Here is a 12605-nt window from a genome sequence, read left to right on the forward strand (position 1 = left end):
GTGCATTGCCATTTCCTTCTCCAGGGGATCTTCCTGACCCAGGAATCGAACCTGGGTCTCCCGCATTGTGGGCAGACGCTTTACCATCTGAGCCACCAGGGAAGCCTAAGGTGAATTACTAAGGTGAATGCCTCATAAAATGATACTTGCCTCCTTAAAGGTATACCTTTACTTCTCCTCATGATTTCTAGGCCAATAAATGCATTCAAATCTCAGTTTGACTAGGGAAATAGTTTATTTATTTTAAAAAAACTACAAAATCTGGCTCACATATATTAGCAAGAATTAGAAAAACATGTTGAAATCAATCTTAGGCATTCTAAACCAGAGACTATAAGGGAGAGATTGTTGGAATAGGAGCAGTCTCTTATAACTCATGATTTAATTCCTGAGAAGGACATCTGGAGTCAGTTCTGTGCTAGTGGAATGGCTCCTCAAAGCTTGGAGGAAAAAATAATGCCTTACAATAAATGAGATTGTCACGCGAGTGTATGTCACGGCACCATAGATGTCATACGAGTGTATGTTCCTCGGTTCTTTGTCTCGTCACAACAAGGATTTGGAGCAACAGACATTAAAGCCCTCAGCGCGTCACAGCTCTCAGGTCTTGGACAAACCATGTTACAGCTCTTAGGCAGATCAGTGTTACAGCTCCATTTTATTTAGAAGATAGCAGGAGAATCCAAGACTCAAAGAGAAGAGAGTGGAGGAGTGCGTGGGGAGGGAGAAAGAGAGAGAGAGAGTCCGTGAGAGAGCACTTTGGCTCCTCCTTTTATATGTTTTTTTCTCCACCTGGGCCTGCCCTATGCAAATTGGGCTTAGCCAGGAGTGCTGTTTGTTCTGTTTGTTCTGCCTGAAGTTTTCACTCTGGTCCTCGGACCTTCCTTTGACCTTCCTTGTCTTTTAGCCACCGCCATTTTGGACTCCTTTTCCCTATTCTACCTACCTAACAAGATGAAGACACCATAAATGCTTTGGAAGAAGCCAACAGGTTTAGAGAAGAGTGATGTCGGCATCACATGAGCATGAAACACTCCCTTTGTCTCTCCCCTTCAGTCTCCAACCAGTAAAACATCCATAACTCAACAAAAATCCCTCTGCCCAACACACGAGGATGTCAGAGATGTCCATATCTGTACATCTAAAAGTCAGTAGACTGGAACACAGAGAGGAGGCAGAACTGAAGACACTATGGAGGCAGTCCCTGCGACCCCAGCTCCCCAGCTGTGGTGGCTGAGCCTGTAGCCTCAGAGAGCCTGGTAGCATCAGGAGAGGTGAAACACACAACTCCAGTCTCTGAGCTATGCAGCAGTGGGGCCTGCAGCTCTGTCCCTGAAAGCACCCTCGACTCCAGCTCACTGGCATCCTCAGTGGCAGCTCCTGTGAACGCCAAAAGTGCAGATGCAGCAGAGGGATCTAAAACCTTAGCTCTTCCTCCCACCCTCCTTCTCTCCCTATGGTGGCAACTCAGGTGATCCCAGATGTGGTGGAGGCACCAACCAATCCAGTGCCCCAGGCAATGATGCCAGTGACAGCAGCAATGCCAGGATCAATAAGCACCGGCAACCCCAGAGGCATGAGCAGTATCAACAAGGGTACTGGGCAACACCTCTGGCAGGGACAGTGCAGAGTGGGAATATCTCAAATATAGCCAGAGGCAGCTTATGTAAGAAAAATAAAAGATTTGAACTATATTGCCACCCATAGAGTTATATTTCATAAACATAAATCTGTTTGTTGGAAAAAAAAAGTCCTTTAATTACAATTTATCGAATTATTAGATTCAAGTTAAAAAAAAATAAAAAGCTTAAAGATGTTTGCTACTTCAAATGCACCAGCAGAGGGACAACCCATCAAGCACCATGAAAAACCACGATAACATGAAATTATAAAAAGAAATTAGTAATTCTCCAAAAATCAAACTTAAAGTCAGAGAATACTGTGATCTATCCAACCAGTCCATTCTGAAGGAGATCAGCCCTGGGATTTCTTTGGAAGGAATGATGCTGAAGCTGAAACTCCAGTACTTTGGCCACCTCATGCGAAAAGTTGACTGATTGGAAAAGACTCTGATGCTGGGAGGGATTGGGGGCAGGAGGAGAAGGGGATGACAGAGGATGAGATGGCTGGATGGCATCACTGACTCGATGGACGTGAGTCTGGGTGAACTCTGGGAGTTGGTGATGGAGGGAGGCCTGGCATGCTGCAATTCATGGGGTTGCAAAGAGTCGGACATGACTGAGCGACTGAACTGAACTGACTCAACTGATAGAAATTTCAAAATAGCTGTCATGAAAAAAACTCAATAAGCTATAAGAAAACTCAGAAATGAAGTTCAGTAATTTCAGGATTAAAATTAATAACAGAAGGAATACTTTTCCAAAAAGATTGGAGCTCTCAAATAAAGAATCAAATAAATTCTGGAACCAAAGAAGTCAATAAGTGAGATGAAGACTGCATTAGAAAGCACTAAAAATAAAGAAGACCATATGTAAGAGAGAATCAGTGACCATGAGGGTAGAAACCTAGAAATGACACAGGCAAAAGAGGAGTGAGAACAAACATCCTTTTAAAATGAAAAAATAATATGAGAGCTATCTGGCTCCATTAGAAAGGGCAATATGATAATAATGGGCATCCAAGGAGGAAAAGAGAGGGAGATGGGAGCAGAGAGCTTATATAAAGAAACATTAGCTGAGAACTTCCCAAACCTGAGGAAGGAACTAGGTAAACAAATCCACAAAGCTAAGAGAACACCGAACTACCCCGATGCATAAAGAAATTCTCCAAAACACAATATATTATAGCTGGCAAAATTTAATGACAGGAAAGAATTTTAAAGGCAGTCAAGGAGAAAAGGACGGTGACTTATAAAGGAACCTCATTAGGCTACAACAGATGTCTCCACAGCAACTCTACAGGCCAGCAGAGAGTAGAATGACACACTCAAACTATTGAAAGATAAAAAAAAATCAGCCAAGAACACTCTATTCAGCAAAGTCATCTTTAACATATGAAAGAGAAATAAAGACTTTCTCAGATAAACAAAAGCTGAGGGATTTCATTACCACTAAACCTGCCATATAAGAAATGTTGAAAGGAGCTCCTGTACCTGAAATGAAAAGGCAAGTATAGCAAACTTGGCGTAAGGTGCTAAACAGACAATAGGAATCAGAAAATTGCAACCCTATATCAGAATAAGTTGTTAAACAATTACAGCATACATGTTAAAGGGGGAAAGCAGTAAAAGTAACTATAACTACTTCTATCTGTAACCAACTCACACCATAACAAGGGATAATTTGAGACAACCTAAACATAAAAGGGCAAGAAGGAAAGGATGCAGCCTGTATAGACAAGTGAAGATAAGATGTTATCAGCAGGAAAAGGACTATTTTATCTGTGAGATATTTTGTACAAACCTCATGGTAACCACAAAATGTAAATCGAGAACAGAGACACAAAACATTTTTAAAAAGAGGAAACCAAGAAAAATACCATAGATGAGCACCAAACTAAAATATCAGACAAAAACACAAGGAAATAGAGATATAGAACAACTAGAAAACAAAAGATAAAATGGCAGTACCAAGTCCCCATTTATCAATAATCACCCCAAGTGTAAAATGATTGAATTCACTAATCAAAAGATACAGTGTGGCCGGATTGTTTGGTTTTGCTCTTATTTCTTGTGCCTTGGAAGATTAATCTAGGAAAATATTGCTACAATTTATGTCAGAGAATGTTTTGCCTATTTTCTCTTCTAGGAGTTTAATGATGTCATGTCTTATACTTAGGTGTTTAAACCATTTTGAACTTATTTTTATATATAGGTGAGGGAATGTTCTAATTTCACTGATTTATACGTTCTTTGGAAGGACTGATGCTAAAGCTGAAACTCCAATACTTTGGCCACCTCATGCAAAGAGTTGACTCATTGAGAAAGTCTCTGATGCTGGGAGGGATTGGGGGCAGGAGGAGAAGGGGACGACGGAGGATGAGATGGCTGGATGGCATCACTGACTTGATGGACATGAGTGTGGTGAACTCCGGGAGTTGGTGATGGACAGGGAGGCCTGGCATGCTGCGATTCATGGGGTCGCAAAGAGTCAGACACGAATGAGTGACTGAACTGAACTGACTGAACTGTCCAGCTTTTCCAACACCTCTTGCTGAAGACTGTCTTTTCTCCATTGTACATTCTTGTCTCCTTCATTGTAGATTGGCTGTAGGTCTCTGGGCTCCGTGTTCTGTTCCAGTGATCACTGTATGTCTGTTTTTGTGCCAATACCATGCTGCTTTGATTATAATACTTTGTAGTTTTATCCCAAGTAGCATTTTCAAGTGTTCAGCCATAGTTTGCCATGAGCAACCTGGTGACCTCAAAAAACAGCAATATTTGTTTCTGTAAAGTGTGCCCTTTCCAGTATCTTAGATATTTTTCATATTTTGATGGCTAGAGTAGCAAATATAAACCAAGAGACAATATACATATCAGAAAAAGAGGAGTCAAAGAATGTAAAGGCCTTCTGGTCATTGTTAAAATAGAAATCATACATAGCAAATTACTGGTGAAAGATGGATTAAAACAACCCCAACATAAGTCTACAAAAAACATGTATGATTTTGTAATGTTTTTAAACAAATAATTTAAAATGTAGGTCTTTAAAACTCTGAACAACATGCTCTTAACTAATTCCAGTAGTCACGTACAGATGTAAGAGTTGGGCCATAAAGAAGGCTGAGTGCCAAAGAATAAATGCTTTTGAACTGTGGTGCTGGAGAAGATCTTGAGAATTCCTTGAACAGAAAGGAGATCAAACAGGTCAATCCTAAAGGACATCAACCCTGAGTATTCACTGGAAGGACTAATCCTGAAGCTGAAGCTCCAGTACTTTGGCCACCTGATGGGAACAGCTGACTCTTTGGAAGACTCTGATATTGGGAAAGATTGAGGGCAAGAGGAGAAGAGGGCAACAGAGGATGAGATGATTGGATGGCATGAGTGACTGAACGAACACGAGTTTGAGCAAACTCAGGGAGATAGTGAAGGACAGGGAAGCCTGGCCATGCTGCAATTCATGAGTTCACAAGGAGTCAGATACTACTTAGCAACAAAACAAGTCTTGAGGCACCTCCATGGTGTTTTCCAGACAGATTTCAAATCCCCTGAACCAAAGCACCCTCTGTGAATATGATGTTTCAGTAGCAGTTGTCATCAGCAATCCAATAGACATTCCCTCAATAACCTCTCTTAATGCATGGACCCAGCCTTTGGAAGTTTCTCACAATCTCACAAATTACATTTACACCCATAATTTCCCATGAATCTGCAAAATGCATAACGACCAAGATTAATTTAACAAGAAATAATTTTTAACAAGATATCTTTTTAACGACATTAATTTCATAGAGATGTCAAATGTGACACTTTCTTATTTAAAGATCGCCCTGCTGCTAAGTCGCTTCAGTTGTGTCCAACTTTGTGTGACCCCATAGAAGGCAGCCCAGCAAGCTCCTCTGTCCCTGGGATTCTCCAGGCAAGAACACTGGAGTGGGTTGCCATTTCCTTCTCCAATGCATGAAAGTGAAAAGTGAAAGTGAAGTCACTCATTCATTTCCAACTCTTCGCAACCCCATGGACTTCAGCCTACCAGGCTCCTCTGTCCATGGGATTTTTCAGGCAAGAGTACTGGAGTGAGGTGTCATTGCCTTCTCCGAAAGATGACCCAGGACAGGGTTAATAATCAGCTGCCTGTTGCTCTGGCTAAGCCATGAGAAAAACACCATGGGTAAAGAATAAAAGCAAAATATAGCAGTATAGTATAATCTAAACAAAAGTATATCAGGTTATTAGTTGGGGTTGTCATGCCCTGCTAAGCTAAGGAAAAACTTAGTGTGGACCTTGGGATGCCGGGTCAGCACAAGTTCAGAACGCTGTTTGTGCACACAGCAAGATGTTTTCCCAAGGCATATGTTGGGGTATGACCTCCAACTGGGTGATACCCATTGTACAAGAAAATAGCAAAGGTAGTTCAAAGTGATCAAAAAAATGAGAGACGTGACCAAGGACACAGGAGTCTGATTTTATTGTAGTAAAACAGATACTCTTTGCTTACCAAGAAAGTGAAGTCGTTCAGTCATGTCTGACTCTTTGCAACCCCATAGACTGTAGCCTGCTAGGCTCCTCTGTCCATGGGATTTTCCAGGCAATAGTACTGGAGTGGATTGCCATTTCCTTCTTCAGGGGATCTTCCCAACCCAGGGCTCGAACCCTGGTCTCCCACATTGTAGACAGATGCTTTACTGTCTGAGCCACCAGGGAAGTCCTACCAAGACACTAAATAAAAGTGATGTGGCTCTGAGGAACAGGGTTCTTGATCCAAGAGGTCTTGAGTCCCCCAGCCCCATCTCTAAAACTTTAATTCTCTCTCTAGTTTCTTTTTCCCAAACTGTGTGTCGACCACTTTCGATCCCTACCTGCTGCACTGGCAGCAGCAGCCCTGTATCCAAAAATTGCTGATCTTAGTTATTCATTGTTCAATAAATAAATCGTGTGTGTGACAACTGTCTGCCAGGCATGATTGGCAGCCACCACATGCACGATTTGAACAAAGTGATGTAGTCTTGCCTTTATAGAGTTCGTAGTCATGAGACTATAGGAAAGACATAAGGAAAGACAGACATTAAACATGTAAACACATAAATAAATAGAAAATTACAAACTGTGACAAATATCAGAAAAAGAAGATAATTGGCAGCTATGAATCAGAATGAAAAGATGGCCCTGTTTTAGATGAAAGTCAGATTTTAAATACTGAGGGAACCTGTAAGTACTAATACAGCAATGTGTGTTTAGTAGGCCTAGATAAAAAGTTTGTATTTGCACTGAGTGTTTTTACTCTCTTTTGGGATCTGTTCTCTGATTTTTAGGTTTTCATTATTTGTTTGACAGGCATGCTTTGCTTCTAACATTAGGAGGATGTGAAAACATTTGAACTGTAATTACTCATTTTGGTTTTCAATAATATTCAATAAAACATGTGTGATGCGTAATAACTCAGTAATGGGCTTCCCTGGTAGCTCAGTGGCAAAGAATTCACCTGCCAGTGCAGGGGACACAGGTTTGATTCAAGATCCAGGAAGATCCCACCTGCCGCGGAGCCACTCAGCCCCCACACAACTGTTGAGCCTGTGCCCTAGAGGCGAGGCACTGCAACTACTGAGCCTATGTGCCGCAGCTACTAAAGCCTGTATGCTCTAGAGCCCGTGCTCCACATCAGGAGAAGCCACTGCAATGAGAAGCCCACACACTGCAGTGCAGAGTAGCCCCCGCTTGCTACAACTAGAGAAAAGCCAGCCCAGCGGCAAAGAGCCAGTGGAACCAAAATAATAATAATAATGACTCAGTATCTTTTTCTGTAGTCACCCACCTTTGTTTTCTCCTGAGGAAAAACATATTATGTTGACTCTGCTTCAGAGCAGCTCATGCTCATCCGGAGAAAGATCCCCCACTATAGCCTGCGATGTACCTAGAGTTTGCATTGTAAGCCAACGATAAAGAATTACTATAAATCCATTTAAATCCTGTGTACTATTCACCCTAGAGATACAACTGAGTAACACCAAATTTGAAAGTGAAAGCTAAAAGTACTATGAATAAAAAGTATGGGGGGGCTTTGGGAGAGTAACATAGGGGCCCTGACCTGGTTTGAGAGATTTGAGGAGGCCTACCTTGAATAAGTGAGGTTTATGCTAAAATCTGAAAAATAAGTTATATTTGTCTGACATACTAATGCTAAAACAACTACCTTAATATGAATTATCACTTTACAGACACTCATCTAAAGATGAAAAAAAAAAATAACCTTCTTTTCTAACTAGGACGTAGAGAAGCAGTTCATTACAATTTTATGAACAACAAAAATAAAAGTAAATGCAAATTTAATTTAAATTTATTTTTAAATTTTACAGTAAAAGTAAAATGAGCAAGATCCTGGAAGTCAAAATTCTACCTACAGGTAATTTCAGGAGTAAGAAAATTACAAAGTTCAAATTTTACAACTTTCTAGACCAGCAGCTTAACTGGAAAAAAAACATGAACTTTGTAAGCAAACATTTCAGATCAAATCCCCACTCCTCTAACTAACAACTGATTGGCATCAAATAAGGTGGCTATGCTGTTTTATCTGTTAATAAGGAACATAATATCAACCTCACAGACTGTAATAAGGATTAAATCAATGATGTGCATAAAGGTGCTTGATTTCTAACTAGGCACTCAGTGAGGGTTAGTTTGTTTCCACTAAATAAAACCAAACAGCAGTTTTATCTTGGTTAATAATTTAAGTTGCAAACAAGAATTGTAACGGGACAAACTCCTATTATAGAAATCAATCTCTCAGTGAAAATAAGCCTTCTCTTTACCCTTCCCAAGATAGAGACTGTGAGATCAAAGGACTTTTGGCTAATGATTTATCAGCATGGACATTTCAAAGTCTCTTTTCTGGAAAGCAAAGAACTTCCACTGGAGTTAGCCAAGGACCCAGTCCTATCCCAGATCTGGAACCCCAAAGCTACTAGTCCAAAACTGTCTGTTACTACTTCTCAAGTTAGGGCTTCCCTGGTGGTTCAGTGGTAAAGAATCCACCTGCCAATGCAGGAGACACAGGTTTGATTCTTGGGTTGGGAAGATCCCCTGGATCAGGAAACAGCAATCCACTCCAGTATTCTTGCTTGGGAAATCCCATAGACAGAGGAGCCTGGTGGGCTACAGTCCATGGGGTTGCAAAGAGTCAGACCCGACTGAGTGACGAAGCACAGCACTGTGTGCTCAGCACTATATATATTTATTATCTCAAGGAATTCTTCAAACCACCCAATGAAACAGGATTATCATATCTATTCTAAAGAGGTAAGAAGGGAAGGGAAGTGATCAGGTTGGGACCTGTACCTCTAAAAGGGGACACAGAGAGAAGGGGGATTACATGGGCTCAGATAGCCTCCCTGTGGAGTGAGCAGTTTGAACTACATATTGAGCACCTCAGCCCTGGGGTCCAACACTGGGAGGGTAAGTCCACTTAGCTGGTTTGAAAACCAGTGGGACTGACAGCAGGACTGTGAGAAACCTAGACTCCACTCACAAAGAATGTGTGCACACACCTTGCTCTCTCCCAAAACAAGGTGGAGGAAGCCAATTGAAATTGTCTGGGACTCTGAGAAGTTTCCTGCAATTGCCTCAACGTATGTCCCAGCCTGTGCCCCAGCCTGAACCAAGTTTCTGCCCTGGCCTTCCTGTTCCATGGCACAGCTCCACACTAGGGCAAGAAAAGATGCAGCCAGGGTGAGTGAGCAGTTGGGTAGGATGGAGCCTATTCAGACCCTACATGGCATCTTAACAGGGTGAGGGTGGCCATTGCTAATGCCCATGGAGTCAACAGATCCAGAGCTCTGACTGGGACCAGCACTGCCACAGCCCATACCCAGCCTCAGGCTGAAAACCTACACCAGCCTCTCTTGCTCAAGCACCACTTCCCTCTGGGTGGAGGGAGCAGTTAGTTGCTGGGAAGATGGATAGCACAAACTTAGAGGGATTGGAACCAGATCAGACCCAACCCTCAGGGCTTTTTCTCCAGCAACTAGAGACCTGACCCTGCTCCCAATTGGATCTTGCTGGACACTGAGCAAAGGAGAAGACCCAGCACACACCTGAAAAAGGAAACAGATATCCAGGTACAGAGAGTCTCAAGCAAGATGAACCCAAACAGACCCACACTAAGACATATCATACTCAAAATGGAAAAATTTCATTAATGAGAGAGTTCTAAAAGTAGCAAGAGAAAAAGAATCATATACAAGAGAATCCCTATAAGGTTATCAGTTGAGGAATGATAGGATCCGAAAAAAGTTGTAACAGTCTATAGAAGAGTAACAAGGCAAATAGGGAGACTGGTGGAAGTGACTGCAGTAATACAGATGGCAGAGTAGAAGGACTTAACACAAGATGGTGGAGTAGAAAGATGTGTGCTCATCTTCTACTGCAACAACTCCAAAATTACAACTCATTGCTGAACAACCATCAACAGGAGAATGTTGGATCCCACCAAAAAAAAGATACCCCACATCCAAGGGCAAAGAAGAAGCCCCAACAAGATGGTAGGAGGGACAAAATCATGTTTAGAATCAAACCCCATACCCGCGAGAGATGCTGGGAGGGCACAAACAAAACCTTGTGTGCACCAGGACCCAGAGGCCACGCAGAGACTGAGCCAGACCTGCCTTTGAGTGTTTCAGTGATTCCTGTGGAGGCACAGGTCAGCAGTGGCCTGCCACAGGGCCAGGGGCTTTGGCTGTAGCAGACCTGGGTCACAAAGAGTGTGGCATAAGCCCTCTTGGAGGAGGTTGCCATTAGTCCCACCATAGAGCTGTCAAGCAGACAACCCACAAACTGCAGAACAATAATACAAAGAAATTCTCACACTGTTAAAAAAGTTCTAGGACCCCCAACAGATTTCCCAACCTGGGGATCCAGCAAAGAGACTGAGAAACCCCACCAAATTTGACTTTGGAGGCCAGTGGGATTTGATTACAGAACTTCCACAGGACTGGGAAAACACTCTTGGAGGGCACAAAGAAAACCTTGTGTGCACCAGAAACCTGGAGAAAGGAGCAATGACCCCACAAGAGACTGAGTCAGACTTACCTGTAAGTGTCCAGGAGTCTCTGGTGGAGGTCTGGCCTCAGGCCAAACAACAAGGAGGGAACAAAGCCCCATCCATCAACAGAAAATTGTATTAAAGATTTACTGAGCTTGGCCCTGCCCATCAGACAAGACCCAGTTTTCCCCACACTCAGTCTATTCCATCAAGAAGCTTTCATAAGCCTCTTATCCTTATTCATCAGAGGGCAGAAGGAATGAAAACCACAATCACAGAAAACTAATCAAACTGATCACATGGACCACAGCCTTGTCTAACTCAATGAAACTATGAGCCATGCCATGTAGGGCCACTCAAGATGGACAGGTCATGGTGGAGAGTTCTGACAAAACATGGTCCACTGGAGAAGGGAATGGCAAACCACTTCAGTATTCTTGCCTTGAAAACCCCATGAACAGTACGAAAAAGCAAAAAGATAGGACACTGAAAGATGAACTCCCCAGGTCAGTAGGTGCCCAATATGGTACCGGAGATCAGTGGAGAAATAACTCCAGAAAGAATGAAGAGATGGAGCCAAAGCAAAAACAATGGCAAGTTGTGGATGCAATGGGTGATGAAAGCAAATTCTGATGCTTTAAAGAACAATATTGCATAGGAACCTGGAATGTTAAGTCCACAAATCAAAGCAACTTGGAAGTCGTCAAAAGGAGATGGCAAGAGTGAACATCAAAATTTTAGGAATCAGTGAACTAAAATGTACTGGAATGGGCAAATTTATTCTGATGACCACTATATCTACTACTGTGGGCAAGAATCCCTTAGAAGAAATGGAGTAGCCCTCATAGTCAATAAAAGTCCAAACTGCCATACTTGGGTGCAATCTCAAAAATTACAGAATGATCTCTGTTCATTTCCAAGGCAAACCATTTAGTATCACAGTAATCCAAGTCCATGACCCAACCAGTAATGCTGAAGAAGCTGAAGTTGAATGGTACTCTGATGACCTACAAGACCTTCTAGAACTAATACCAAAAAAAGTTGTGCTTTTCATCATAGGGGACTGGAATGCAAAAGTAGGAAGTCAAGAGATACCTGGAGCAACATGCAAATTTGGCTTTGGAATACAAAACGAAGCAGGGCAAGGACTAACACAGTTTAACCAAGAGAGCACACAAACACAAACTTCCCACAAACTTCACAGCAAACACCCACTTCCAACAACACAAGAGACAACTCTACACATGGACATCACCAGATGGTCAATACTGAAATCAAATTGATTACATTCTTTGCAGCCAAAGATGGAGAACTCTATACAGTCAGCAAAAAAAAAAAAACACTGGGGAGTTGACTGTGGCTCAGATCATGAACTCCTTATTGCAAAAATCAGACTTAAATTGAAGAAAGTAAGGAAAACCACTAGACCATTCAGGTATGACATAAATCAAGTACCCTTTGATTATGCAGTGGAAGTGAGAAATAGATTCAATGGATTAGAGCTAACAGAGTGCCTGAAGAACTGTGGACAGAAATTTGTGACATTGTACAGGAGGCTGTGCTCAAGACCATCCCCAAGAAAAACAAATGCAAAAAGGCAAAAAGGTTGTCTGAGGAGGCCTTACAAATAACTGAGAAAAGAAGAGAAGCTATAAGCAAAGGAGAAAAGGAAAGATATACCTACCTGAATGCAGAATTCCAAAGAATAGCAAGGAGAGATAAGAAAGCCTTCCTCAGTGATTAGTGCAAAGAAATACAGGAAAACAATAGAATGGGAAAGACTAGAGATCTATTCAAGAAAATTAGACATACCAAGGGATGATTTCATGCAAAGATGGGCACAATAAAGGACAGAAATGGTATGGACCTAACAGAAGCCAAAGATATTAAGAAAAGGTGGCAAGAATACACAGAAGAATTATACAAAAAAGATGTTAATGACCCAGATAA

This window comes from Bos taurus, chromosome 6 (genome assembly GCF_002263795.3).
Source record: "Bos taurus isolate L1 Dominette 01449 registration number 42190680 breed Hereford chromosome 6, ARS-UCD2.0, whole genome shotgun sequence".
Classification (NCBI taxonomy): domain Eukaryota; kingdom Metazoa; phylum Chordata; class Mammalia; order Artiodactyla; family Bovidae; genus Bos; species Bos taurus.